This window comes from Notamacropus eugenii, chromosome 2 (assembly GCF_028372415.1).
Source record: "Notamacropus eugenii isolate mMacEug1 chromosome 2, mMacEug1.pri_v2, whole genome shotgun sequence".
In the NCBI taxonomy this organism is placed as follows: domain Eukaryota; kingdom Metazoa; phylum Chordata; class Mammalia; order Diprotodontia; family Macropodidae; genus Notamacropus; species Notamacropus eugenii.
In genome coordinates, this window is record NC_092873.1 from 442,861,101 (window position 1) to 442,886,759 (window position 25,659).

At 37.6% G+C, this 25,659-nt stretch overlaps 1 protein-coding gene across 6 annotated transcripts in view; it reads right to left on the reverse strand.

Moving 5' to 3' along the window:
* Positions 1–25,659, reverse strand: part of NEK7 (NIMA related kinase 7) — a 203,750-nt gene that overhangs the window by 108,046 nt on the left and 70,045 nt on the right. Inside the window, exon 2 of one of the 6 annotated variants that reach the window (XM_072648295.1) lies at positions 14,251–14,401. The exons of the other annotated variants lie outside the window; for them this stretch is intronic. The gene's annotated coding sequence lies outside the window, so the exon portion shown is untranslated. The remainder of the gene's footprint in view (positions 1–14,250; positions 14,402–25,659) is intronic. 6 annotated transcript variants of the gene reach the window in all.

The following is a 25,659-nucleotide window of genomic DNA, read 5'->3' on the forward strand; positions in this document are numbered from 1 at the left end:
CTATTCATTAGTCCTATTTTTATAGTATGAAAGTACAATACATAATTCAAATTCCTCTTCAACAAGGAATATCCCTCTAATATTCTCTTCAACAGAATGAACGCTCAGTTTTTTTCAACTATTCCATATGTTACCTAATTCCCAAATCTTTAATTATCCTAATCATACTCTTCTGAATTATGTGGTCAGTTTTTGCAGTGTCCTTCCTAAAATGTCACACTGAGAACTAAGCCCAATATAAAAAATGCAATCTGATCAGTGCACAGAATATTTGAACTTTTCCTTCTCTTGATCTGAACATTAACCCTCATCTAATATACCCTATGGTTGGCATTTATTTCATTAGTAACCATGCCACAGTATTGGCCCAGATTAAGTTTGTAGTCAACTAAGATTCCTAGGTCTTTGTTCACATTCTAACATGAATTTGATGGATTCCCTAGCTTAAATTTATGCAGATGAAATTTTGAAGTGCAAGAGTTTATATTTGTCCTCATTAAATCATGTCTTTTGAGTTTGTGCCTATTGTTCCCAACTTAATCAAATACTCAGGGGGACGGGGAGGGTTTCGAATCCAATACAAATTATCAAGAGTATTAGTCAAAAGTAATTACTACTTATTACTTATTTAATGGTTTTCTTCCTTTAAGAGTTCAAAGTATAGGAAAATAATAAAATATTTTTTCCTTGAAAATGAATGTAAACACAAAAAAAGCTTAAAAACTATAACTAGATATGTAATTCAAATATCCCTGAATATTAATTCAAATCTATGTTAAAAAAAAAAAAAACAACCAGGTCACTATTAATGGGGGCTTGAATTGTAGAACCTTAATCTCAGAGCCAATATTTTGTTATGTTTTATACACTGCTGTTGTTGTTTAGTCATTCAGTTCTATCCTACTCTTCAGGACCCTGTAGACCATAACACACCAATACTGTCTATGAGAGTTTTCTTGGAAAAGATACTGAAGTGTTTGCCATTTCCTTCTCCAATGGACTGAAGCAAAAAGAAGTTAAGTGACTCACCCAGAGTCACACAGGAAGTAACTGTATGAAGCTGAATTTGAACTCAGGTCTTTTGACTTCAAGTCTAGTGCTCTATCCACTGAGCCATCCAGCTCCATCTACTGAGCCACTATTAAATATATAGCAGCTACTTAATACTTGTTGAATTTAACTGATAATCACAAGAAAAGGGTTATGATATATGATTTCATTTGGCATCAGAGATATATAAATCTGATGTCTTCTAACAGTTATGAAGATAGGTAATCATAATGTTTACTTCCATAGAATTAAGGAATAATTCTAAGGAACTCCTAGGCGAAAAATTCCCTCTACTAACATAGATCAATGTTTTCTTCGCAACTTAAGAGTTTTCAAGAACTACCTAGAACACTGAGAAGTTAAGTGATCAGTACAAGTTCACAGACAGTATATGTAAGAGGCAGGATTTAAACCCAAGTTTCATTGACTCTGTGGCTAGCTCTCTATCATTTCACTACACTGCCATGTAAGATTTTCATAAACATTTTATCTTCTATGTCACAATTCATAACTTGATAGAAAATAATAATAATACAAAAACATGGTTAGCATAAAGATGATGTATTGAAAATGTCATATCTAAAATGGACCTACAGGCATTAAGACAGATTGCTAATGAATTCCACTGTAACAAACCACTGTATATTTAAGAAGAATCCACAAATAACAATAACATTTCAGATACAATATTTACCACATGTGTTTTCACAACAGTTACGCATGCTGGTGCAATTTTTAAAATTTACAGTAAATGTAAGTAAAGGGTGAATTTTCAGAATCCATTTTAACTGTTAAAAGAAAATTAAGTATTTAAGATTTGGTAGACTGGACCAATAGTTTCACAGGTCACATCTTACTCAACAAGATAAACGCATATGCAATGACATCCTTTCACATAAAAAGTACTGAGACTTAAAGACATTTCTTTCAATTGCGACTTGCCAATTTAAAAAATAAAATACAGTTTTCAATTAACATAAGTTCCATATATTTTCAATATGAACTGAGAATTATCTACTCTCTGTCTGTACAATAACTTGACAAATATTAGCGTGAACTACTAAGGCAGTGTGACAACCACATGCTGAGAGCAAAGTCTCACTAATGTGTTTTGGCATTCAGGTTTGTAATCACAAATTTACATATGCAATGACCTACATTTGCATGTCAGATCACACACTGTCTTGGTTTATTAAGACCGGGCACCTCCCTGTGTTTGGCGGCCAGAGTGGCCAGAGAGGGCCAGAAGGCGGTATTTTTTGGCAGTTGAGGGATGAACTGCCACCAAGGATTAGGCTGATATGGCCTGAGCATTAGACACTTCATTAGACATAATCTGTTTAACAGTGGGCAGTATATGTAAACTTCACAGCCCATTTGCGGCACCTTTTCCCCCCCCATAGCCTTTCTTCAAGGGGGCAGTGTGGATGAGTGACAGCTTGTCTCATCTGCTCCCTTGTTCTGTCACACAATTTAGATGTGGAAAGATGACATGAGAAGTAACATAGCTGCACATCTCCAACTACTACCAGACCTATCTACCATACTGTTTAAAAAAAAAAAAAGGCTTGTGTAGCGTAAGGGCCTCCCTTGATTTGAAACCATCAGAGAGGTGTTACAAACATTTTAATGACTACATTAAGTTTTATGTAATAGAGTATCTGATTCTGAAGATTTAATTTATACACAAGCACTTTGTTGAAACTTTAAAGCTGATAAAGGTAGATAAAAAAATCCCTAATCAATTTAGAAGAACTTAGCAAGAAACCATAAATGAATAATTTTCTATTTATAAATAATTTCAAGTTTCAAGTGTTTCCTCAAAAGTAACATTTTACCATAACAGATAGGATAAAGTACAGAAACAGTCAAACTGAAAAGGTGTCAAATATAAACCAAATAATGTCACTAAATCTGCATTCTTCCTCATCAGTGTGGCTTATACCTAGACTGTTCTCTTGAATAGTAAGATGTAATATGAAATTTATTCTTTTACTAAAATAGGTTTTTCTTAGGCTGGGTTTGTATTTACCTTTATTTTTATAGATGAAGACAGCATACTATAGGAGATAAAGGGCTAGGCATGACTTCAGTTTAATTGCTACCTTTGACTAGGTATGTGACTAGAGGCAAGTTCCTTAATATCTGTGAGCCTTAGTTTCCTCAACTATAAAAAGGAGATAATACTACCTGTAGAATATACCTTACAGGGTTGTTGTGAAGCTCTAATGAGATGACATTTAAAAAAATGTGCTTTGCAAAACTTAAAGCATCATCATTGCCATTATATTCTTATTACTTATAGGGTTTCAGTTTTCAGTTAGCAGTAACTAGCCAGAATGCAAGTAAAATAGGAGTTAACAGAAGAAGCATATTGTCGTGGATCAAGAGACCAGATAATCATATTCTGGTACAGAAGGGAGGAAGGGAGGATCGTTTCAGCCCAAGAGAGGCACTGACCCTGCATAAACGTTTTTTTAAACTGCTGAGGGGTTTTTGCACTAAATATGGGGACTTTATTGATTGTACATTATGTAGGAGTTTATGATTCTCTCTTCTACGACAAGTGTACCTGAGGCAAAGATTGTGCATAGGGTATGAGACCCCTCAGTACAGGGAAAGATGTGAAGGATGTACGCTCCCCAATGGTGGGACTTCTCTTTTCTCTGGGAATGAAGATCCATGGCTTTCTACCTTACTTCTTGGAGACCATTTAGACCATGAGGTCTACAAATCAAAAAAATGAGTTTAACAAATGGGTCATTAAGGGCAATATCAGCGTCAGCATCAAAGAAAGGAGACTGGGTATTGCTATTAGACACAGGACACAACCTGGTCCCATTTGTAACCCCAGATGTCCTGCAAAGTAGTGGTCTTCTACTCCCAGGGGCACATCACCTTGATGCTGGCCTTAGTTCAGATACTTGATTGGCTTAGTCTTACTGCAGCTCAGAAATCTGATCTCAAACAATCTACCAACTTTAGCCTCCTCCAGTGAAAGAATCCACTTCTGATCACCAACTTTATGCATACTCTCTCCCTTCATAGGGATAATGCTCCAGGGATTCACTGCCTTTTGTTACAGTATTAATAGCCAGGACTGTCAGTATGACATTATATTTGAAAGAAGCATTAAAAAATGTCAGTAGTGACAGGTAGTATTTGCTGGCACATAATTCCAGATTTTCTTCCAGAGTCAGTTGTCAATATTTATTGAAGACCCTAAGGATGCATAACACTGTCAAACTGGTGAAAATAAAGGGCTTTTTTATTCCACTGTGATTAGCTACACGGGGAGCTAGATTACTGACTGGTCTGTTACACAGGAAAGAGGGTCCTGCTTCTGAGCACACTTACTTCCCTGAGAGAAATTCTAGCAAATGACAGAAAGAAAAGCATAGCGTCTAAAGATTTACAAGGTAAGGCTCTGAGTTGTGCTAATAAATCCCAATCTACTAATTTCAGACCATTACCAAAAAATGCTGAAGATCCCATCCTTTCAGAAATCCAACATGACACTAACACAAATCTCTCAATTTTGTCCCAACCAAGTTTTAGTGTTAAATTTCACTGCCCAGTTCCTTTACCTACAAAATGGGCTTTTAAGAAAGAAGCTCATATCAAAAAAATATGGAAAAAGTAATAAAAAGTCAAATAAAGTAAACTGTTTATTTGAAGACAGTTGTGGTTAACTATATTAACTCCTTAGAAGAGATCAATCTATTATCTTAAAATTCACTTTTATATTCTTGCTCTAGTCCAGTTTGGCTGGAAGACAGAACAAGTGAAGGAAAAGACTGAGATAATGAAGGACATAGCCAGACTATGGAATGTCTGAAACTTCAAGGTGAAAAGATTGTATCTGATCCTACAGACTATGGAGCTTTTGAGAAAAGGAATGACACATTCAGAGCACTTTATTAGGAAGCTGATTTGTGCAGTTGAATACAGACAGATTGAAGTAGGAGAAAACGTGGAAGCAGGAAGACCCATTAGGAGGCTTTTCAAGTTGTCCAGATAAGGGATAAATGAAGACTTTAACTGAGGTGATAGCTATGTAATAGGAGAAAGAAATCTACCGACTATCAAAAGTCAGAGAGGTAACAGCTAAGATCATCAAGGTTATAAATCAAGATATTAAAGCTTATAAATTTTCCTAACCTTTTTAAAGTAATCGCCCTCCCCCAAGTCACCCAGGTCACCAAGGTTATAAAGCTGGGTGAATATGAAAAGACAGTTCCAGGGGACATTTTCTGCCTCAATGCATATTTGTAAGCTTATTCACACTATTACCTTTGAAGTAAAGCTGTTAATAAACATGGCAAAGATTTAACTATAGGCTTAAAATGCATTTCTTCCTCATCTCTACATTTCAAAATCCTTATGTGTACCTTCAATACTCACCTCGGATGCTAATGCCTCTGTGAAGTCTTAATTTACCTCCCTCCATTGCTAGCACTCTTCTTCTCCTAAAGCTTCTTAGAGAACTTTGTTTGATTTCCCCCTTGCCCACCTAGAGGCAGCTAGGTGGTACAGTAGATAAAGCTTTGGGCCTGAATTCAAGAAGAACTGAGTTCAAACAAGTCTCATATACTTACTAGCTGTATAATCCTGCACAGGTCATTTAACCTTTGTTTGTTTGCCTCAGTTTTCTCAACTATAAAATACAGTACTTACCTTGAAGAGCTGTTGTGAGGATCAAATGAGATAATATTTATAAAGTGCTTAAAACATTGCTGGGAACACAGTAGGCACCATATAAATACTTATTCCCTTCCCCCAACCTCAATTGATTCATTCCCTCTAGCAGAATATAAATTCCTTGACTATGAGAGTTTTAGTTTTTGTCTTTCTATCATCAGATTTCACCCCAGAGTCTTGTTTATAGCAGATGTTTAATAAATGCTTTTTAAGTTGAATTGGATTATGGCCACATTGAGAAATCAAATTCAAGAAACTTAAGTCTTTCATTTGCTATCATAAGGATTATGTAGCATTAACTCATCAACAAGTTAATCTGAAGAAGTTCAGATTAATTAGGACTAAATTCTACAGGTCTTCCATTTTCTTTATTCTATTAACCACATGTGCTTTTGATAATTAGATTAAAATTTCATTTTTTAATGCTCTGTATCCTTATAACTGAAAATTTCTTAAAATGATTAACAATTTCCCATGACTACGTTAACAAGTAACTTGTTTTAAATTTGAATGTTAAGAACATTTATGAAGCAATAAAATGATTCTTGGTAATGCTAATGAAAACTCTCTAGGGGGAAATTATAAGAAAGGCATAACACTAAATCAACAGGATATTCAGAAATAAAATTCTGTCCTGTTAATTCCTAGGTATATTATCAACACTTAGTTGTATTACCTATTGCTCTACCTATAAAACTAGTTTTAACAGGATTTTAATTCTTTTGCTAACCTATTTTAAGGACAATTTTCATGTTACCTATTATTTTCATTAACTAGATTTTTTTGAAAATGATACTAGTTTAGCAAATTTTGACAATCATTTTTTAAAGTCTCTAATATATTCTGCAATTTGTCGAGCAATCAAAATAAAAGTTATTTGCTTTAAATATGGTAAAATTCAATTAAAAAAACTATACAGTATAGTATTTGTGACAATATTCAGTACCATATTCCCTTAGATTTAATCACTGCATCAGCTCTCCTAAGGAACCCAAGACCATCATATTTTCCATAAAGACCTAATGATTTATGTTGGTTTTGAAAATATCATCTTGAAATCTCTTCATCAATTTCACTGTTAGAACTATTTTAAATGTAATAATCCTATGACTAAAAATTCCTTTGTTTAAAACAGCTGTAGAAAGAAAAATCATCAGTAAAAGAAGAAGAGAAGCCTTTTAACAACCTGAGCATGAAATTCAGTACAAGACAGTTATGTGGCCAGGCACTCAACCACAGGATCCAAGGAAAAAGCATCAATATAGCAGGAAGTAATTTACAGTGTCAAAGGCAAGAGAGGCTAACAACTATGATAACTAAGAAAAGATGACGAGACATTTCTAAAAATGTCAAAGGTAATCACAGGATACTTTTAGTAAAGTGGTAAGAGACAGAATTATTGCGGAAAGCATTTTTTTTAAGTACTGGGTATACACTATTGTTCAATATAGTACCAGAAATGCTAGCTATAGCAACAGGAGGAGAAAAAGAAATCAAAGGAATTAGAATAGACAATAAGGAAATAAAAACTCTTTGCAGATGATATGATGGTATACTTAGAGAACCCTAGAGAATCAACTAAAAAACTACTTAAAATAATTAACTTCAGCAAAGTTGCAAGAAAGAAGATAAACCCACATTAATCATCAGCATTTCTCTAGATGACCAATAAAGCCCAGCAAGTAAGAAATGGAGAACTTCCATTTAAAATAACTATAAATAATATAAAATACTCAGGAGTCTACCTGCCAAGATAAACCTAGGAACTACATGAACACAATTACAAAACACATTTCTTACAAATAAAGTCAGATCTAAACAACTGGAAAAGTATCAATTGCTCTGGGTAGGCCAAGCTAACATAATAGAAATGACAATTCTACCTAAACTAATTCAGTGAGCTAGAAAAAATAACAAAATGCATCTGAAAGAATAAAAGGTCAAGAATATCAAGTAAGTTAATGAAAAATAAATACAAAAGAATATGGTCTGGTAATACCAGATCTCAAACTATATTATAAAGCAGTGATCATCAAAACTATCTGGTACTGGCTAAGAAATAAGTGATGGGTCAGCGAGAACAGATGAGATATACTAGACACAGTAGTCTATGACTATAGTAACCTAGTATTTGATAAATACAAAGACCCCAGACTTTCAGATAATAAATCACTATTTGACAAAAGCTGCTGGGAAAACTGGAAAACAAGAGGACAAGAACTAAGTATAGATCAACATCTCACACTGTATACCAAGAAAAGGTCAAAATGGGGGCATGATTTAAACATAAAGGGTGACACTATAAACAAATTAGAAGAGCAAGAAATAGGCTACCTGTCAGATTTATGAGGAAGGGAAGAATTCATGACCAAATGAGATAGAGAGCATTATGAAATGTAAAATAGATAATTTTGATTATATTAAATTAAAAAGCTTTTGTAGAAACAAAACCAATGCAACCAAGATTAAAAGGAAAGTAGAAAGCTGGTAAACAATCTTTATAGCAAGTGTCCCTGATAAAGGCCTCATTTCTCAAATATATCAAGAACTGAGTCAAATTTAAAAGAACACATACCATTCCCCAACTGACAAATGGTCAAAGGATATGAACAGGCAGTTTTCAGATTAAGAAATCAAAGTTACTGATAGGTATATGAAGAAGTGCTCTAAAACACTTTCGATTAAAGAAAAGCAAATTAAAACAACTCTGAGCTACCACCTTTCAGATTAGCTAACATGACAAAAAAGGACAATGATAGATGCTGGGAGAAGAAATGCAAAAATTGGGACATTAATGCACCACTGGTGGAGTTGTGAACTGATCCAACAACTCTGGAAAGCAATTTGGAAGTATGCCCAAAGGTCAACCAAACTGTGCAAACTCATTGATCCAGCAGTAACACTACTAGGCCTGTAACCCAAAAAGATCATTAAAAAAAGAAAGAAAATGACCTACATGTTCAAAACTGTTTAAAGTAGTTCTTTTCATGGGGGCAAAATATTGGAAATTGAGGGGACACCATCAACTAGGGAATGGCTTAACAAGCTGTGCTATATGTAGTATGACTGTGCAATAAGAAATGATGAACAGACAGATTTCAGAAAAACCTAGAAAGATTAGTACAAATTGACAGAAAGTGAAATGAGCAGAACCAGGAAAACACTGTACACAGTATCTGCAACACTGTGCAATGACCAACTATGAGTGACTCAGCTCTCTTCTCAGCAACACAATGATCCAAGACAAGTACAAATGACTCATGAAGGAAAATGCTATCTACATCCAGATAAAGAACTGATGAACTCTCAACATAGAACACAGCATATTTTTTCACTTACTTTAATTCTTTTTGGTGGTATTTTTTTCCTTTTGATTTGTTTCATCTTTCACAACTAGGACTAATATGGAAATATGTTTTACAGGATAGCACATGTATAATCAATATTAAATTGTCTACCATTCTCAGAAGAGGGAAGGGAAGGAGGGAGAAAAATATGAAACTCAAAATCTTGTAAAAATGAATGTTAAAATTGTCTTGACATGTAATTTGGGGAAAAAGGTCATTTTAAAAATAAAGTACTGGGCACATACCTGTGTATCTCCACATTATATATATATATATATCAAGTAGAGGGTAATAATAATTGAAATAAAAAAAACTTCAAAAGTCATGTTTCCATAGTACATCATACTTTGTAAATAGTCATAGGACAAGGCCAAAAACTCAAGAGAATGGAAATGATCCCTATCCCTGTGTTAATTCATCACCAGCTGCCAAGCAACAAACTATCCCTAATCCTTTCTCTAATTCTGTTCATTGCTTCAATTGTGCCCTTTACAATGTCTATTCAAATTTACCTATATTCTGAACCTGTTCCTCTCATATTCCTTCCATCTACTTGCATCTCATCCCCTTTCATGTCTTTTATGCACTAGTTCTTTGCCTACTGTCTTCAAACATGTTCAAGCCTCCTCTATCCTCATAAAATCTTCACTAAACTCACCAATCTCTCAGGCGTTTCTCAGCCAAACTCCTAGGAAAAAATGTCTCTACATACATGGAATCTAGTTCCTATCCTCTCATTACTTAGTCCTAAGTAATCTGGCTTCCTACCTACTTCCTACTAAACTTAAATTGCTCTCTCCAAAGATAAATAAATGATCTCTTAACAGGCAAATGTGATGGTCTTTTCTTAATCATCCTTAACTTCTCATGGCATCTGATACTGTTGACTACCCTCTCCTCCTGCATATCTCCTCTTTGAGTTTTAACGACAATACTCTCTTTTGGTTCTTCTCCTTTCTGAATACTCCTCCACAGTCTCTTTTGCTGGATCATTATCCATATCATGGCCCCCAAATGAGGGTGTTCCCTAAGGCTCTGCCCTTGGTCTGGTCTTGACTTCTCTGTACTCTTTCTCTTGGTGACCTCATTAGTTCCCAACATCTTGATGCTGATGACTCAAAGATCTAACGTAATCTCAGTCAAGAGCTTCAGTGCTATATCACCAACTACCTATAGGACCTGTCAAACTAAACATCCTGGAGACATCTTAAACTTAACAAGTCCAAAACAGAGCTCACCCCAACCCACTCATCCAAACTTTCCTATTTTTGTTTCAAAGGTACCATCACAATTTTAGTCTATCAAGTTTGTAACTTTAATATTGTTCTCAACTCCTCACTCTCCCTCATCCTACATATCAATCAGCTGTCAAATCTGGCTGTTCCTAACTCCACAATCACTCTCACATCCAACCTCTTGCACCCATTCACACAGCCACCAATTGAGATCAGACCCTTATCATCGCTTGTCTAGACTACTGCAATGACCTTCTATTTGGTCTCTCTCCACATCAGTCCATCTTTCCCAAAGTTGACAAGATGATAGGGAAGATCAAACCATGTGATTCCTTCTTCAATAACTTCTAGTGGTTCTCAACTGCCTGTCTGAGATAAAATACATACCCTCTTTAGTTTCTAAAGCCTTTCATAAGGTACATTTCCCTGCTTATTTGCAGAGGGAATATGCTATGGTTGTAGAATGGTGCATATATAACATCAGGCTCTTTCAATATATCAGTTAGCTTTACTGAATTTTTTCTTTTTTCTTCTATTTTACTCTTCACGATAAGAGATGTCTCTCTGAGGAGAGGGGGTATACATTAGGAAATACGGGTGATATATAAAAAGATATCAATAAAACCATATTTTAAAACTAAATAAATTAATAAAGCCCTTCACAACCTGACCCCAATTTATCTTTTCCAGCTTCATTGTATATCAATACCCCTACTGTACCCTGCAATGCAGCCAAAGTAACCTCTCTATTCTTGACATACTGTACTTGACCTCCTCTCTCAAGGCCTTTGCACTGGCCATTCCACATTCCTGAAATGCATTCCCTCCTTACTTCCACCTCAGAGAATAATTGCATCTAAAGCAGTAATTTCTACATGATCTTTCCTGATCCCTAATTTAGGATCATAGATTAAGAACTGGAAGGCACACCTGAAAGCTGATCTGACCTCCTTTAATTTACATATGAGAAAACTAAGGCCTAGACTTGACCAAGTCACAAATGCAATAAGTATCTGAGCTAGGATTCAAGCATAGGTCTTTTGACTCCAAAACTAACACTCTCCACAATTACATTCCCTCTCCATGAAAGTGGTTTTTAAGAACAAGATTTATAATTCTGAAATATAGCCTGAACAAGAGTTGAGCATAGCATCAAGGGTTGGTAAGAATGTATTTGCTGAGACTCCTACAAATCTAACTCTTCATTCTGAAGCCTCCTTTCTACCCTGAAATTCACAAACAGGTAATGTCCCCATCCCTTCAGCCTCTCCTATGCCCAGGGTAGACCTCACATGGATTATTATGTACAGACTTTTGTACTTCCGGTTCCTACTCCTCTTAAATCCCATTTTCACATCATGTTAAATATAGAGGTCTATTCACATCATTCTGCTTCTCCAAGACCTTCAATGGTTTCCTACTATATACAGAATTTTTTAAAATGCTTTATCCTAGACCTCAAGGCTCTCTATTTATATTCATTTTGACTTTACAAACATTTAATAATACTTTCCCTTCAATATAGTACTTTGCTACTAGCCATTCCCTCTATCTTGCCTTATTTTCTCCTATAATCCATAAACTGTTAAAACAGGTAGTGCAATGAACAGAGGGCTGAACCTGGAATCAGGAATACTTGAGTTTAAATTGAGCTTTCTAGAAACTTACTGCGTATGTGACGCTGGACGAGTCACTTAGCCCCTCTGTTTTAGTTTCCTCATCTCTAAAAAGGATAATAACAGCACCTACCCCCATTCTGCTGTGAGAATCATGTGAGATATTTATAAAGCATTTTGCAAGTTTTAAAGCATGATATAAATGCTATTATTATCATCTTCCATTTCTGAAAGACTATTTCCACAGCTCCATTAGAAACCTTTCAGAGAAAGAAAGAAGGATAAATAGGGGAAAAAAATAAGATGAAGGATAATACATAATTAATAATCATAACTGTGAATGTAAATGAGATAAACTCATCCATAAAATGAAAATGGCAGAAAGTATCAAAAACCAGAACCCAACAATATTTTCTTTACAGGAAACACACCCGAAACATTGTAACAGAGAGACACACAAAGAGTAAAAATAAGGGGCTGAAGACAACTTTATTATGCTTTAGCTGAGGGGGAAAAGAAGCAGGGGTGGCAATCATGAATTCAGACAAGGTAAAAGCAAAAATACACCTAATTAAAAGAAATTAATGGGGAAACTACATTTTGCTAAAAGGTACCATAGAAATGAAGTAATATTAATGCTAAACTTACATGCATCAAGTGGCATAGTATCCAAAATCAGGACTTACATAAACTGATGCAAAGTGAAATAAGCATAACCAGGAGAACAGTGTACATAGTAACAACAATATTGTATGTTGATCAATTGGGAATAATTTAGCTATTCTCAATACTACAACAATACAAATTAATTATGAAGGATTATGAGGGAAAATGCTATTCACCTCCAGAGAAAGAAATGATGGAGTATAAATGCAGACCAAAGCATAATTTTTTTTCCTTTATTATTCTTGTTTCCTTTGGTCAACATTTTCTTTTGTGACATGGCTAACATGGAAATGTTTTGAATGACTACACATGGATAATCTCCATCAAACGCTTGTCTTCTTAAGGAAGGGGAGGAGAAAGTAAGGAGGCAGAGAATTTGGAACTCAAAGCTTTAAAAAACAAATGCTAAAAATTTTTGATCTCATGTAATTGAGAAAAAATTAAATGCAAAGTTAAAAAAAACATTTTTTCCCTTGAATTCTCAATTCAAGCACCACTTACTTCATGAAGCCTCTCCTAATTCCAATAGCCAAATGTAACTCTTCCCTCCCCGGTATCTTGTTTGACATTCCTAAATTATTTATTTCATTCTAACTTATAATCAATTATATACAAGTCTCATCCCTTTCTAATAGGGAGTTAGAGGCAATACTGTGTGCTGAATGGAGTCCTGGGTTCATATTTGGCCCCTGACTAATTGCACAACTTTGGGTAAGTCCCTTAAATTTTCTGAATGTCTTCTACTATAAAATGAGTATAATAAAACCTGTACTTAATTAAAAAGGCTATTACAGTGAACAAAGGAGATAATGTAAAGTGCTTTGTAACACTTAAACCACGTGTCAATTACTTCAAAAATATCTTTTCATCATTATCATCATTTCCTATCATTATGATTATCATTTTCATCTTTGTATCTGTAGTATAGTATATAGTATGGTAAGTATTTAATTCCATACCCATTACTGCTATATACTAGGGATACAAAGACAAATATGAACCAGTCCCTGCCCTGAAGGAGTTTATATCATACTTTTCTTGCTGTTGAACTGAACTATTATTGTTATCTTTTAAGATGGAAATGTACAGTAGTCATAACTTTTTAGAGAAGTTTCTAAATACAATAAGCACCGGGAAATTAATAAATGCTTTGAAAACACTTTCCACCTTATCGCTTTTATCCTATAGCTATTTAAATTCATTCGTCCCATGTAATGTTTTAATGTTTTTAATTTGTATGAGGAAGACAATGAACGACAGGAGCTGAATCAATGGATAGGTGAGCTTTACTCTTTTTTTTTTTAAATGAAGTCATGGCTAGGTGTCCCAAGTCTATTTTATATCTTTATTTAAATAAAAGTTTGTTTCAGAAATGATGCCTGAAGTCTGAGAAGTTTTTTCAGATATAATCATAGAAAGCAGTAGTTTTCAAAACACACACATATATGTATATGTATCTATACACAGATGTATAGATATCTTCTGATCACTATTCCCTTAACCTTGACAGATTCCTACAACACTCTTTCCACCAAAATAAAAACCTGTGTTTTCTAAGGTGTTGGAAAGGGAATCTATGTTGTTCTTCATTTTCGAAGAAGACCATGACATCAGAGAAATGATGACATGACTTACACTTGACTTCGTTTTGAGTGAGGGAGGGCTGTGCAGGTCACCAGCCTCACTTCTCCTCCACAGTCATATGGATCCAGTGACCAGATATTCATCAGGATGACTGGAGAAGGCCCAGGATGCACTGGGAAACCTTGGCCTAGTCAGGTACTCACTTAGAGTGAGGTAATACCCATTCAGAGCAAAAGAAAGAAAGAAAAAATAAGTAAATGGAGCCGGGATGGAAAGAGCAACAGTTACTATTGATAATCATTCTGAAGCCAGGAGTGTCCTGAAAAGAGCCATCAAGTGGAGCTTGGCAGGGACCTATTGTTGTGCAATGTATGGGCGTCAGAGTGCACTCGGTTTAAGGTTTTGGCAGAGGGAAGGAAGGAAGGGAGGGAGGGAGAAAAGAAGGAATCATCTATAAAATTGAGAGTACTGGATTAGACATCTGATATTTTTTCTATGAATATTTTTTCACTATGAATCTTTATTTTATGATTATTAAAATTAGAACCCATGCAACTTATATAGCCGTAACTATAAGAAATATTCTAATTAAATTTAAAAAGGAATGTAGATAGATACCTTAAGAAAAAAAATATAGTACTCTAAGAAAATACAAGTATGGCTTATCTTAGTGATGCTGTCATCATTTACAGCAGTTTTGGACTGTTTCTTTTAAGAGCTGAGTTTATAAACTCCACAAAATAAAATCAGTTTAATACTTTACAGACTTCAATTCTTCGGTGAATTTGTGATCTCATCAATAAGTATATTCCCTTCAGCGGTGAGAATTAACCTCCCTCGCCCTCAGTTTCCTCAGCTGTAAAACAAGAGTGCAAGTGAGGAGTCAAGGATATAAGATTTCAAGCTTGGATAATTGGGAGGATGGTAGTACCTTGGAAAATAATAGGTAAGCTCAGAAAAGGGCAGGAGGGTCGGGGAAAGGGGATTGAGGAGGAGGGGCCAATACTGAATCCTGTTTTTAGATGATTCTGAGATGAATATAAGATATCTGATTTAAAAATGCCCAACAGGCAATCAGTGATAGGAAATCAGAGTGAAGTGCACAAGTCTATGGACCAGATAATTAGATTTAGGGATTATATGCAAGAAGATGATACTGAACACACGGGGGGGGGGGGGGGGGGGGGGGGGGGGGGGGCGGTGATGAGATCACCAAGTGAGATAATAAAGAGAGAAAAGAGAAGAAAGCACAGGACAGAAGGGAATACTTATGGTTAACAGTGTTACCTGGATAACCACCAAAAGAGACTGAAAAGGAGCGGTCAAGGAGGCAGGAAAACCAAACAGTGTTGCAAAAACTCAGAGAATAGAGTACTCAAAAGACAGTGATCAACAGTGTAAAATACTGTAGACAGATCTAAAAGAATGAAGAATGAAAAGAAGTCATTATATTTGGCAATTAGATCATTGGTAACTGACTGGCTGAGATCATTAGGCAAAAGGATGAAAGTTTAGAAGACAACAAGAGGAGAGGAAATGGAGGCATTAATTGTAGATATGGAGTTTAGCTGAGAAGGGAAGGAGAGATATAGGCTTATAGCTAGCCATCATAAAGGCAGCTAGTGAGGGTTTTTCTAAAGATAAGAGAAGTTTTGTAGGAAGCAGGAAAGGAGCCAGGAGATCAGAATAAAATGACAATCAGAGCAGGGATATTGGTGGGAGAAATCTGCTGAGAATGATGGGAATGAATACCTTGGTAGACAGATCATGTCATCATCAGAAACAAGAATGAGGAGAAAATGGCAGGAAACACCATCAGAGCGATACGAAATGAGGAGGGGAGAATAGGGAGCTCTCAGAAAACTATCTCAATTTTTTTGGTAAATTGATGAGGTCCTCAGGATAAAGACTAATGGGGAAGGAATGGTAGAGGAGGTTTGATAAACTCATGTGAGTCTGGAGAAGGAAGAGGTAGTGGGAGATGGCTCAGTGATGCAATATGAGATAAGAACCTCATCATACCTGAGACAATATTAGGAAATTGGGAAGAATGCAGGATTTGGGGGAAAAAGATAATGAATTCTGTTTTAAGTTTGAGATGTCCAAAAGGCAACTGATGATGCATGGCTGGAGGCAAGGAAAAAGACTGTACTTGTGAATGTTTATCTGGGAAAAATTTATATGGCAATGATAACAGACTTCATAGGACCTAAGGAGATCAGCAAGTAAAACCACATATTAAGAGAAGAAGGCTCAGGGTAGAGATTTGGGGAAACTCAAATTAACCCAAGGTTGTTGGGTGTGCCCAGGATAAAGAATCATCAAAAGAAACTAAGAAGGTCTTTGTATCCCCTAGACCTTAGCACAATGCCTAGTACATACTAGGCATTTAATAAATGCTAGTTGACTGAAAGACTTACCAGGAAAGAGCAGTGATGAAAAACTGAAGGAAAATGCATGAAGATGATCAATGGTGTCAAATGCTGCAGAGAGAACAAGGTGGACTAGGACTGAGAAAAGGCTGTTAGATTTGTGCATTAAGAAATCATTGGTAACTTCAGAGAGAGTAGTTTCGATTTAATAATGCAGCAGGAAGCTAGACTCGGAGGTTTTAGAATAGAATTAGAAGAGAAGAAACAACAGCATCTATTATTGAAGATCTCAAGCAGTTGAGCTACAAAAGAAAACTGAGATGAAGGATGATAGTGTGAATGTATGGACCAAGTGAGGAATTTTTGAATATGGAAGAGACATACATGTACATGTAGGCAGCAGGGAAGTAGTTGGTAGACAGGGAGAGAATGAAGAATAAAATGGGGATGACAGAAGAGGCCATCTGCTAGAGCAGACAGGAGGGATGGGATCAAGATTTCATACTGAAAAGTTTGCCTTGGCAAACTCATGTGAGACAGGAGAAGGGAGAGGCAGTGGAAGATGCCTCAGTGATGCAATATGCGGTGAGATCCTCATCTAAGTAGGTGAGCACAGAGGGTGCTACAGGGGACTTGTAAGAATGGAAAAGCAAATTGATTAGGGAGGTGTAAAAGTATTGTCTTGCTGCGGTGAGGGCTCAGTTAAGACTACGTAACAAATCTGTGGTGGTGGTGGACCTAATCAGCGTGCTTTTGTGATTCCCTCCAGCTCTGTTCAATAGCATATGATAGGAGTGTAGAAGGCAGCATGGGTTTTTACCTTTGATTTTCTTCTCTTGTTTTCTCCTGTGTACAATATTTATTTCTATATGTATCATCATCCTACTAGATTTTAAGTTCCTTGAGGTGACATATTTTTATATTTCCTTAGCATCCAATATTACGTGCTTCATAAATTTTGCTGTATTGGTTTCTTCACTAAGAGAATACTGGCTATGGTAGCAAAATGAAACCCAGTAAGGAAACAACTGAGGAAATTTTTAAAATTATGTGAGGCAGTAGATTTTTTTAAACTATTTGTAAGGACAGACTAATAAATATACATTAGCCTCACTGTATTTTTTTTTTCTGAACTCATGCCATAGTGAACATTTTTATATGGCTTTAAGGTTTACAAAGTGTTTTGCATACATTATTTCTTCTGATCCTCATGAGGTAAGTAGTACAATCTTAATTTTGCAAGTGAGGAAACTTAAGTTTCAGAAAGGTTAGATGATTTGTCCATGGTCACATAGATAGCGTCAGAGGTTAGATACAAACTCAAGTATCCTTTGATGCTTAAGTTTAACACTCATTTCCCTCCACTACACTGCATCTCTCTCTTTCTATCTATTAAGGAATAAAAGTAAGACAACTTTATAAATAAGTCCTTTTGGTTCAAAAGTATCTTTTTGAGGTACTTTTTATGAGAGCTAAAGCAAAGCAACATTATAATCAGTAGTTAATGGTATTATATATAAAAGTTCCTGTATAGTTGTTTGAAAAATGAAAAAGGATTCCATTCTAACTTTATTAATCTCCAGAATTATAGTAATCTACAGGGCTTTTGAGCAAATTCCCAGTGGCTCAGGAAGTAAACTGCTATTTTCCAGTATGGTAAAAGGGAGAGAGAGAAAGGAAGCAAATAAAGAAATACAGACTTCTATTAATTATATTATCAAAGAGTATCATAAAGTCACACTGAGCCCTCCCTTAAAATATTCAGGAAATTAAATCCAGTGGCTTAACTTCAAAGGAATCTGGACAACCTCCAGGAGATACAACACTTAGAAAATGTGAGTAAGCTGGTTTATTGTGGTTCTTATTTTCAAGACTATTTTTTTAAAAGGAAATTGGGACTGGACCTTTATTTCTCTTCTGTCTTTGCCTCAGACTCTAGATTTCACCACCACAACACAGCTTCTTTCTTACCCTGGAACTGCCTTCAGGGTCTGTGGGCTTCCCATTGTGGCACATACTTGTGTCCTTGTGGCCCACTTCTCCTCTGGGTTTCTCCCAGGCTTTCATTTTGGTAAGAGGCTCAAGTAAACCACTCTTCATTCCTCTCCTGGCTTTTCTGACCTTCCAAACTTTGTCACTATGCCCTCACACAAATGTACTCCCTTCATGCTCCACAAACTCCATATTCTCTATGAGACTTAAGCTCTTTGAGGTCAGTGGCCTTTTTGCTCATGTTTGTAAGCCTAACTTTTGCCATACTGCCTAGCACATAGTAAGAGTTTCAAATTATGATGGCTGACTTGGAACTGTAATTTCACTGGTAAACAGATCTCCAGAATGCAGAATGAGAAAGCTCTACCCACCAGTATCTTTTGAGCAACTTAAGGTCTTAGTTGCCTAAGGTACTGAGAGGTTAAATGAACTGCCTCAGGTCTCAGAGCTTGTGTCAGAGGAAGCAGTCTCTAGATCTCACTGAGCCCTGGCTCTGTCCAAAGCCACCTTGGCCACCCTTTCCAGCATTTGCTGTACTTTTATTCATTTTACCCAACTTCATGGTCATGTAGGGGATTTGGAAAATTCTTACAACACCAGCCCAGGTAAGATTATTTAACCAATTTGCAGTGGACCCAGTCTGCTTGGTTTTGTGATTCCCTCCAGCTCTGTTCAACAGTATATGAATAAAAGTGGAGGACAGCATGGGTTTTTTTCAGTTTTTTTCTGTTCTATTTAGCATTCTACCACATACAGTATTCATTTGTGTGACTCCCATGGTGACTTCCAAGTTCTTCCCATACTACCATCAACTCAGTTGATGATACTGGTAGTTGGAATCTATGCATCTCCAGGACACTCCCCTTCCTTCCTCAGTGCTTTGGTGACAAAGGTACTGATAATTCCTCAAACACCCTAGCTTTACAGTTCTTCATCTTACTCACTTCACACAATGTACTCCTCTACTCTGCCAGAGTAACAAGCCAATATGGCCATACTCTTTTCAACAATTACAAGTACACCACTTCCATGTTCACAAACTCCAAAAATCTCCTTAAGCAGATTACAATCTACTGTCACCCTCTTGTCTTACAACTCTAAACTCTGCTCTTCATCCACACTATGACCGCCAATTCCTCAATCTATCAGGTCTTTCCCAGGATCTTACTCTATCACTAACTACATTCTCCTCTTTTTCCCCTCTTGAACCCTTGGAGAGGCATTTCAACTCCACAATGACCTCTTCTCTAAAATCCTTGCTCTTTTATTATACTGCTAATCTTGCCTTGCAAGTGTCAGCCAATGGCTCACTCACACTGTCCATGTCTTCACTTCAACACACATGCTACTGAATGCAGCTGGAAAAAATCACAAAATCGAATTGACTGGATCCATTACAAATATATGTTACATAACCTCAATTGGGCCTTCACTGCTGCAAGGCAATCCTTTTATCTTTTTCCTTTATCCTATTCAAATAATTCTATCCAACTTACCAAAATGGCTTTTCCAAACCTTTTTATCCTTCCAAAACCTCCCATAATTCCCCCATCTACCATCCTTTTTCAGCTGAGAACCTTGTCTCATATTTTATTCAAAAAAAGAGATCATTTGCCAAGAGCTCCATTTTTTCCTTCTCATCACTTCACATCACTCTGAAACACTACTATTTCTACCTTTACCCCTGACTCCCATAAAGAGGTAGCCCTTCTTGCCAAAGTAAACCCTTCTACATGTACAATCCCTCTTGTCTTTTGCAGAAGATTGAATCTTCTACCATCCCAGCTCTCTCACTTTCCTCCTGACTGTAAGCATGCCTGTGTCTCCTCCATTCTCAAAATAACTTCCCTCATTCCACACAAACCTACTTTAGTCCCATATCTCTCTTTCCTTTTGTGACTAAATTCTTTGAGAAAGCCTTTTACAACAGGGACCTCCACTTCCTTTCCTCTTACTACCACGTCCCTCTACTATGGCATCCAACATTTGTCATTTAACCAAAACAGATCTTTCCAAAGTTAACAATGATCTCTTAACTGCCAAACCCAATGGCCTTTCTTAAATTCTAATTTTTCTTGACCTCTCTGTATTTACACTGTCAACACTTTCTAGTATTCCCTTCTCTCTAAGTGTTTGTGAAACTACGATATTCTGGTACTCTTCCTACCTATGTAATAGGGCTCCTTCTCCATCTCCTTTGCTAGATCATTTAAGTCATTCACAAGCACTAACCATAAGTGTCCCACATAACTCTGACCTGGCCTCTATACTACTTAATTTTGTAATCTCATCAGCTCCCATGGATTCAATGATCATCTAAATGATCACTATTGATCATCTGATCAACATCAATGATATAATGTTGTTGATTCTCAAATCTACTTATCCAGTCCTAACCACTTTGCTGACCAACAGTCTCACATCTCCCACTGCCTACTGGACATCTCAAACAAGTTATCCTATAGACATATTAAATTCAAAATGTCCAAAACTGAATTCATTATCTTTCCCCAAAAATTCTCTTCCCTTCCAAACTTCTCTTATTACTGCAAACCTACCCCCAGGTTTGCAAACTCAGTGTCATCCTCTACTCCTCACTCTCTTACTCCCCATATCCAATCTATTGCTAAGACCTCTTAATTCTGTCTTTGCAACATCTCTGGCATATGCCCCTTTCTTTCCTCTGATATTGCTTCTTCCCTGGTGCTCGCAGTTACCAACTCACTCCTAGACTACTGCAATAGCCTGCTGCTTGGTCTGCCTGCCACAAGTCTTTCCACCTTTCTAGTTTGTCTTTCTCTCAGCTACCGAAGTGATGTTCCTAAAGCAGAGGTCTGACCACGTCACCCTCCCTTTACAATAACTTCAGTGGTTCCCTATCACCCCCCAAGATCAAATATTTAGCATTCAAAGTCCTTTATAAAATGGCCCCTTCCTAACTTTCCAGTTTCTTCTATCTTCTTACACCACCATGCCCCAACCCCAATACAGACATAGATGGACATACATACGCACGCGCCCACACGCACACACACTTGAATGCAGTGACACTGACCTCCTTGCTGTTCCTTGAACAAAAAACTCCCTCCCAACTCTATGCATTTTCACTGGCTATCTTCCATGTCTAGAAAGTCTTCCCTCCTCATCTCTGTCTCATGGCTTCTGTGGCTTTCTTCAGGTCCCAGCTAAATTACCATCTTCTACAAGAAACTCAAGTGACTTCCCTCTGTCGATTATTTCTTATTTATCTTTCATATCTTCTTCATATTTAGTGTTTTGGTGTATAGGGTGTGTTCAGGCAGGACCAGTACCAGTATCTTTGATGTGATGGCTGCCGAGCCCTTTTTGGGGCTCTTTCCACCTTTGATGTCCACCTGTTCCACCCAACTCTCACCTGTGGCTCCAAGAAGCTGCAGCATTCACAGTGGCCACACTCTGGTAAACTGTTTTGGCAGACAGGTCAAACCAGGCTGAGAGTAACCAAGGGTTTTCAAACCCATTGGCGAGTTAGGGGGGTGTCTACCCCAAGCACGTGAAGGCTTCATCTGGTGGAATGGGCAGATGAGAACAATTTGTTCCAACAGCCATGAAGGCAGATGAAGCAGGCAATGTGGAGTGCTTAGAGCTTGGTTAGGCATGGAAGATGCTAAGGTCATCCACTGCATCCTGAGCCATCACCGGTTGTCTTGACTCTGTCCTGCCACTGGACTATGACGACTGGAAGAAAAAATGAGGCTGATGACTTCGTGCAACTCTGTCTCACTGAAATCCAATTTACACATGAATCAAAAGACATCACCCATACCATTTCACTATTATGCCTCAAAGTCCTGTGGCGACAGGCAAGTGATGAAGCAGCATGTGCAGATACACAGGGAACTGTAGTCACGACCCTGCATGCAGGTGGTCCAGGCCATAGGGTCATTTCTCATTGGAAGCAGCAGTGGGACTTGGCAGCCCCCTGAGTGTCTGAGCAGCCTTTTAAGGATCTCGCTGTTCACCTCCTGGTGTGAGGAAGGGGGCTAGAAAAGGTGCCCTAAACATTGTCTGCTTACCCAACACTGACCTGATTACCACAGCAGGCGGGGAATTCCACCATGTGGTCGAAATACAAAAAATGTACGACAACATCTACAAAGATGATTCCACTCACCATCAGCACATGGAACGTGCACACACTAATAGACAACACAAAATCCAGCAGACCTGAAAGAAGAACTGCTCTTGTTGCAAGAGAACTCAACAGGTATCACATCCAAATAGTAGCCCTGAGTGAAACAAGATTGGCAAATGAAGGCCAGCTTACTGAAGTTGGAGCTGGATACACTTTTTTTCTGGAGTGGGCACAGTGAAGGGGAGCACCGTGAAGCTGGCGTGGGTTTTGAAATCAAAACTAATCTAATCAGCAAGCTGGTATGCCTGTCAAAAGGAGTAAATGACAGGCTCATGACAATGTGATTGCCACTCGCAGGAAAACGCCATGCCACCATCATCAGTGCCTACGCTCCCACCATGACAAACCCTGAATAAGCCAAAGAAAAATTTTATGAAGACCTAGAGACCCTTATCATCAATGTGCCAAAAAAGGACAAGCTTATAATTCTGGATGACTTTAATGCTAGAGTAGGCTCAGACTACCAGACTTGGCAGGGAGTCCTACGGAGGAATGGAGTTGGAAACAGCAACAGCAATGGTCATTTACTGCTGAAGACTTGTGCATCACATGACCTCATCACCAACAACACTGTCTTCTGTTTACCTAAACGCAATAAAACTTCATGGATGCACCCTCGCAGCAAACGCTGGCATCTGATAGATTATGTGATTATAAGGAGAAGAGACAGACAAGATGTGAGAGTGACAAAGGCAATGTGTGGTACAGAGTGCTGGACTGATCATAGACTTATCCTTTCCAAGTTAAATACTTGGATAAATACATCAAAAGTGCAGCAAGCCAAAATGACTACCAGAAGAATTAATGTCAACAAATTAGAGCTCTTCTCTGAGAGTGAACAGTTTGTTGCTGACTTGGAGGGAAAGTTGAGCCAACATACATTTGGCAACAATGGGGCAGAAAAGGAGTGGGCAGCATTTAGAGATTTGGTATACGGCACTGCATTTGCTCATCTGGGTCAGAACACTCGTAAACATCAAAACTGGTTTAATGAAAATGATGTGGAAATTCAAAAGATGCTAAATGAAAAATGAGAACTCCATAGGATTTACCAGGAGGATAGTTCATCTACCTCTAAGAAGGAAGCATTTAATTCCATCAAAAGCAAAGTACAAGCAAAGCTTAGAGAGATGCAGGATTCCTGGCTCAGTAGGAAGGCAGATGAAATTCAGTTTTATGCTAACAGTAACAATCCAAACAGCTTTTATGATTCCTTGAAAGCTATTTATGGACCAAAAACCTATGATGCATCACAACTACTCAGTGCTGATAGAGTCACATTGATTAGTGATAAGGACATGATCCTAGAGAGATAGGCTGAACACTCCCATAGTGTTCTCAACAGACCATCATCAACCCATGCTGAGGCCATTGAACATTTACCTCAGGTTGAAGTCAATCCCTCCTTAGCTGAACTTCCAATTGAAGAAGAAATTTTGAGGGCCATTAGGCTCCTCTCATGTAGCAAAGCACCTAGTGCTAATTCTATTCCATATGAGATTTACAAGGTAGGGGGACCATTGCTCATACAAAAGCTGACTGAAATTTTCCAGGTTATATGGCAAGAGGAGGTTATCCCCCAGGAGTTCCAGGATGCCTCCGTTGTCCATTTCTATAAGGGTAAAGGGAATAGATTGTCCTGTGACAATCACAGGGGAACCTCTCTCTTAGTCCTTGATGGCAAAATTCTTGCTAGAGTCCTCCTTAATAGGCTGATCCTTCACCTGGAAGATGGGCATATACCTGAGAGTCAGTGTGGCTTCAGAAAGTGCCGAGGAACGGTCAATATGGTGTTTACTGCCCAACAACTCCAGGAGAAATGCCAGGAGCAGGACAGAGGTTTCTACACAATGATTGTTGATCTGACCAAGGCCTCTGACACAGTCGTGAAAGCTTATGGAAATCATGTCAAAATTTGGTTGCCCAGAGAAGTTCATCAATATTGTACGTCAATTTCTTGCTGGCATGTTTGCCCAGGTTCTGGATAATGAATAAAGCTCTCATGCCTTCCCAATCACCAATGGAGTGAAACAGGGCTGTGTGTTTGCCATGTTTTTTAGCATGAGGTTTTCAACCATGTTGCCAAATGCTTTCAATGAGGATGAACACAGCATCAAGGTCAACTACTGTACTGATGGTAAGTTCTTCAATTTGAAAAGGCTACAAGCCAAGATCAAAGTGGAGGAGTGTTGGTCCATGATCTTCTGTTTGCAGATGATTGTGCACTCAATGCAGCCTCTGAAGCTGAGATGCAACAAAGAATCGATCAATTCTCTACTGTCTGTGCTAATTTTCACCTAATAATTAACACCAGGAAAACACAGGTGCTCCATCAGCCACCACCACACTATCCATACGTGGAACCATCAGTTACAACAAATGGAGAAGTTTTGAATGCTATGGATAAGTTCACTTATCTTGGTAGTGTACTTTCCAGGGATGTACACATTGACAATGAGGTTGATGCACGCATTGTCAGAGCTAGCTCAGTGTTTGGGAGGCTCCAAAGAAAAGTTTGGGAGAGAAGAGGTATTAGACTAACTACCAAATTGAAGGTCTACAGAGCCGTTGTCCTGACCTCATTGTTGTATGCCTGTAAAACATGGACAGTCTACCAGTGCCATGCCAGGAAACTGAATCACTTCCATTTGAACTGTCTTGGGAAGATTCTGAGGATCACCTGACAGGATAAGGTACCAGACACTGAAGTCCTTGCTCGAGCTGAACTGCCAGGTATTCAAAGTATGCTTCAGAGAGTGCAACTCTGATGCACTGGCCACGCTGTATGAATGCCAATGTCCACTTGCCAAAAAGACTATATTTATGAACTTGCATGGGGCAGGTGATCACATGGTGGCCAGAAGACACGATACAAGGACACTCTCAAGGTCTCTCTCAAGAACTTTGGATTTGACTGTGCAA